The sequence below is a fragment of the Micropterus dolomieu genome, unplaced genomic scaffold (assembly GCF_021292245.1).
Source record: "Micropterus dolomieu isolate WLL.071019.BEF.003 ecotype Adirondacks unplaced genomic scaffold, ASM2129224v1 contig_13043, whole genome shotgun sequence".
Classification (NCBI taxonomy): Eukaryota; Metazoa; Chordata; class Actinopteri; order Centrarchiformes; family Centrarchidae; genus Micropterus; species Micropterus dolomieu.
In genome coordinates this window covers 417-6006 of record NW_025742029.1, presented here as the reverse complement: position 1 = coordinate 6006, position 5590 = coordinate 417, and the positions used below count along the sequence as shown (strand labels likewise).

At 41.1% G+C, this 5590-nt stretch overlaps 1 long non-coding RNA gene across 1 annotated transcript; it reads right to left on the bottom strand.

Annotated features, from left to right (window-relative positions):
• Positions 1-1209: 1209 nt before the first annotated feature.
• LOC123966273 lies at positions 1210-5016 on the bottom strand. The gene is made up of 4 exons (XR_006823934.1): positions 4945-5016; positions 4238-4334; positions 2127-2300; positions 1210-1625 (listed from the first exon to the last, which is right to left on the bottom strand). It is a non-coding gene; the product is annotated as an uncharacterized LOC123966273 (long non-coding RNA).
• Positions 5017-5590: the final 574 nt, after the last annotated feature.

Sequence of the window (5590 nt, the reverse complement as noted above, 5' to 3'; positions counted from 1 at the left end):
ACTACACAACTTGCCGTCTTGTGACGGGAGTCTTGAAGTCGTTGTGGCGTTCACACTACGTGACTGACGTGAAACCACGTTTTGTCAACAAAACACACTTGAAATGTGAAACGGGAAATGACGCAAACCTACAAAACAGCTGTTGTTTGTTATTATAAAGATAGCAATTATGAAGACAAAGAATCTGGGTGAAAGGATGGATTAGCACACACAGGTAGCAGGAAACGTCTGAGCTAAAGAGAGAGCTGGAGGGGAGTAAAAAGTGTTTTGCGGTGAAAAAGTAGCTGCCTGCTCTGCAGCTGCCTGTTCTTTTTGGCTGGATGTGGATTTTGAGACGGCCGACTCCTCCAGATATTTGGCATGTTAGATATCTGGCTGGCGTTGGCGATGTGTCAGAAATGTGTTGGGGAGTCGTTTTTATGCGTTGAGTAGTTCACACATAACAACTGGTGACCACCGATCGATCGCTGATTTACCCCTGATTACAGCCTGATGGTCGCAGAGCTCGCTAACCGGCAAATCAGGCTTATCATCGTATAGTGTGAACTAGGCTGAAGTGATTATAACAAAAACTTTGTTTTTAACTTTGTTATGGCAAGGCTAGCAGACCCAAGTGCAGGTCTAAGAAAGTGAGAAGTTCGATAAAAGAGGAATAGGCTATTTATTAGGTAAAAAGGATCATATATTGCAGGTGAAGAGCTAGGCAGAGTGAAAATAGATGCACGACGAACCGGGTTGGTGGCTGCTCTACAAAGCAGGGGGAACCGTAGCTGAGAGTCCGAGCAGGTTCAGAGCAGAATCCGGGAAACATTTTAAAATGTAAGAAATTTGACTGTTTTGATCTGTAATGAAATTAAGCAATTGTAAAATTAATAAACGCCATAACTTTCACACTACTGCTGTCATCACTCAGTTTAGTGCTCCGTCACAGCTGGCAGCTTCATTTTGTTTTCCCTTTGATGTGGACTGGAGTGTTACGTTCATTGCTGTCACCTGAGGTCAGGCATGCGGAAAAACGAGCCAAGTGAGACCGGCCAGCCGCCCGCTCACATAGCCCTCTGCTCCCGCCGTCACACAGACCGCTGCAGCAACAACGGCAGAGGAAAACACAGCTGGAAGGTTTTCATACCGCTTATCTGTCTTTACATTCTGAGCAATGTTGAAACGTTTTAACTTAAATAAAGAGACAGCTGTTTGTGGGTCGCTGGTTTGTGTGTCGCATTGAACGTTATGGCAGTTGTGTGTGGCGTTGCTATGACGACCAGCTACATTGAGGGGTAATATTTCTGGGTACTATCTGCAATGGAAAACGGAGCACGGACGAACCGAGTTGAGTTCATACTGGTGATAGAAAAACGCCATAAAAGTCACCCAATAAATCATTGTTTAAAGTTCTGTTCATGCTCAACATCTAGAAAATGCACATAGGCTTAAGTCAAGTCCACAGCTAATTTCTTTCCAGTAACAAACAAACAAGGTCATATATAGTATCATATCAAAATTAATATACAGATGTGAATATGCATGCTAAAAAAGTTCATTTGGCAGATTGATATTCACCCACGTCCTTCCAGAATTCCAACGATGGCTATGATCCTCTGTAGTGGCTCTCACCAGGCCTTGTCCTGAAAAATAGATAAGATGTATCATGCTTGTAAAAATTCCTACACATCAACGTATTGTTTTCAATTTACACACAATGGTAACTTTGCCTTCTACCCTCACAATTTCGCTAGGGCAGAGCCATTAGGTTGCCGCTTAATCAGAATCAGAAAGCTTTATTGTCATTGAACGTAGTTCAACGAGATTTGCTCCACTGTTAATGTTATGCCCTGATATCAGCACTCTGGCTAAACTTTTAGCACCTTCTTCAGATTAGGCTGTTAGCGGGTAACATTAGCTAATTCACTGTAGTGCTGTATTTGGGCGTGTATAAACCCTGTGATTAACCAGGCAACCGTCTGTGTGAGCTGAATACCAAAGATGATCCTGACTTTCTGGCCTAAAAGCTAAAGTTAATGTGATGCTAACTGCAATAGCATATTTGAGCACTAGGCTACTCACACCTTGCTGCTTTTTTCCCCATTTGAAAACTGAAGATGTGTATTAGCCCACTGATTACTTACTTCCCTCTTAGCTTCCAGGGCATCAGCCTATCCTGTTCTCAGCCATCTGGTGCACCAGCAACGGAGAGTTTAACTTCACCCGGGCTATTCAGACTGTAGAGCAGGTTCAGAGGCTGGCTGTGGGAGAGCTGTCTGGTCTGTTGGTTCTGCCCTCACCACCTGATCCTTGTCAAACTGAACACAGAATATGAACCATAACATGGGTGAGAAAGATGTGGTAAAGCACAGCTCATAACGTATGATATTGTATGTTAGACATCTCTTATAATATATAACAGCAGCGTAATTCTGAATCAGGAGGAGCGTAGCGAGTGTTTGATTGTCCGAGCGGTAGAAAGTGACGGTGAACGCGAGCGGAGGACAATATTCTGTCAGTAAATGTGCTGTCAGTTACAGCGTGTCAGCTTCTCAAGAATAAGAAAAATCTGTTTGTTGTTTCCCACCTGCTGGAAAAGTGAAGCCTGTCTGCGCTAGAAAACATCTCCCCTCCCCTTCAGACTGCCAGCTGAGCAGGAACGCTTCTACAGTAGGCTACATCTTTTGGCTGCTATGTAACTCAACATTAGCTCAATTTATAGAAAATAACTGGTAGATGAATTTTATTACTACCTTCTTGTCCAATGTTGAGAACATCAGGTAAAAACTTAGACTAAAGTGGTGTAGCCTACAGCTGTGTCCTGTAGCCTACAGACAGGTAGGCTCCATCCCACATTATTTTTCAGTTTTCAAATGAGTCTGAAAAAGTGGTTGTTAGGGAAAGAAAGGACGTTGGTGATTGGAGGACCTGATGTTATTAAAGCAAGTAAGTGATGCAAACTAGTTCTTTTTAGCTAGTGAGGAGACTTTTTGGATTTGGATGCAAATAAAATGCACCTCAGAAGGGATCCTGACCTCCCCCAAGAAAATGTTACGTTTTTCAATGACAAATATATAATTTCACATCATCTTGGGCTATTATTTTCACCATATCTCTGAACAAATAGTGAAAAGCTGGAGCAGATAATAAATAACCAACACCCAAAGATCAGTCTACTGGAGGAACTACAACCAGTAGATTTGGGGAAAGTAATTTGGTTGGTTATGATGCTCTCCACACTGATTGGACATTTATGGCACAGCATGTTTTGGGCCTCACCCCCTAAAACCCTGACAATATGACATCAGAATCATTATAGATAGGATTGTTCATGTTTGCCTTTTGTGTTTTTATTTCACAGCTTCTGACATTTATCTGTATAGACATTAATATAAAAATAGGCAACATGAGAAACCTCCTCCCTTCTGAGGTGCATTTTATTTGCACATTAACATCTAAAAAGAAACGACTCCTCATTAGCTTATAAGGACTAGTTTGCATCACTTATTTGCTTTACTAACCTCAGCTCCTCCAGTCACCACCGTCCTTTCTTTTCCTAACAACCACTTTTTCAGACTCATCTGAAAACTGAAAAATAATTGAATCAGTCTGTAACCTTACAGGACAGAGCTGTACGCTACACCACTTTAGTCTAAGTTTCTAACTGATGTTCTCAACATTGGACAAGTAGGCAGTAATAAAATACAGCTTCCAGTTTCTTTCTATAAATTGAGCTAATGTTGAGTTACATAGCAGCCAAAAGATGTAGCCTGCTGTAGAAGCGTTCCTGCTCAGCTGGCAGTCTGAGGGGAGGGGAGATGTTTTCTAGCGCAGACAGGATTCACTTTTCCAGCAGGTGGGAAACAACAAACAGACTTTTCTTAGTCTTGAGAAGCTGACACGCTGTAACTGACACAGCACATTTACTGACAGAATATTTTCCTCCGCTCGCGTTCACCGTCACTTTCTACCGCTCGGACAATCAAACACTCGCTAACTGTTACGCACCTCCTGATTCAGAGTTACGCTGCTGTTATAACAGCACCTGTCACGTAGATGTTCTTTGAAGATCGAGGAGAGGAAGGGAGCCAAGGGTTGAGTGTTACTGTGCTCACAGTGTGTGAGTGAAAACATTTGTAGTTTAACGATCGTGGGAAATTTTAGTAGCAGCGATCAGGATTATAGGGAAAACACTGCTTGAGCATCCTAGTCTGTCTACATATTAAATTCTGTGACTTATATTTCAAACACTCACGGAGAAGTTGTCGAAATGGTCCACTCTGTCCAGACCTCAGCGGAGTCTCCTTTCTGGGTCCCAAATCGTTATTTTCACTCGTGATGAGTCTGGTTCTCTGTTCAGAAAGAATAACTGACGTTAGCTAAAATACATGAGATCTATGTCTTACTAAGTAACGTTAGTACGCGGCACGACACCGGTAACGTTAACGTAACGTTAACAGTAACGTTAACCTTAGGAGCAGCGGAGCGTTTCACGTTTCTTTAATTAATATTAATATCAAGCTATCTGGCTAAACGTGCTACAGCTAACGTTAGCATTCTTAACAGTCACATTAACTAACTTAGCTGTCACTTAAATATGTCTTTGTCACTGCAGGTCACAATCTCCCACAGCCTTTTATTTGTTAGCAAGAGGGACTAACGTTAGGCCCGTTAATGTTATCGTTTTATCATGTAACTTAACAACTGACAAATGCAACTTAACTTACGGGTATGAAATGTTACGACGAATGCATGATTCACATTGAAGAATAACGTTTTATTAAGGACTGGCAGAATGTTACGTTAGCTAACGTTAATGCCAGACGGAGTCTGATAAATTAAAAAGGACAAATAAAACGTAACGTTTTCCAAGCTGCCGCCCTTAAGTGTTATCTTAACTTATGAGAACTTGATATCTTGGGAGGAAACTTCATATGAAGAAAAACAAAATCATTACTTTACCTTCAGTGAACGCTGAATGTCGATATCCTGCGGGACGTTACCCGGACTGTCTGCTTCCAAACTAGCTTGACGTTATGACGTATCTCAACGAAGTAAAACATTGTCATTGGTTGAAGTCGCCTCTGCGCAGTATGAATCATCCAATGAGGGTACAGCATTCAAATATTTGAATATTCGCGCACTTTCCTGATTTCTGAAGCACAGAGACTAAAGAGACTATTTTAAATTTCTGTATTTTCAATCATTTTAAAGTTTTACATCCCTTCACCCCCTGATTATCAAAGATGTAGTTGATGCTACAGAAACATTTGTTGAACTGTTCAGTCCTAACATCACTTCACAATCTTTCATACATTGCTCAATTATTGCAAAATTGTAAAAATATAACACCATTGGAAAGCTTTATTCAACTTGTGGTCTCCCTTTTGTTTAGTCCCCTCATATAACCTCAGCCTATGAAAAGCTCCCCATAAAGCTATTATGTTTTTTTACAGCCTTTATGAAATCCCATATATTTTCTCAAATAAGCAGACTGTATTTGTTGTACAATTATGTCAATAGCAAATAAATAAAATAATAAAAAGGACAAGCACACACAATTGGAAAATGCAGGAGACATGATGAAGAAGGGACATCACAGTAGGAA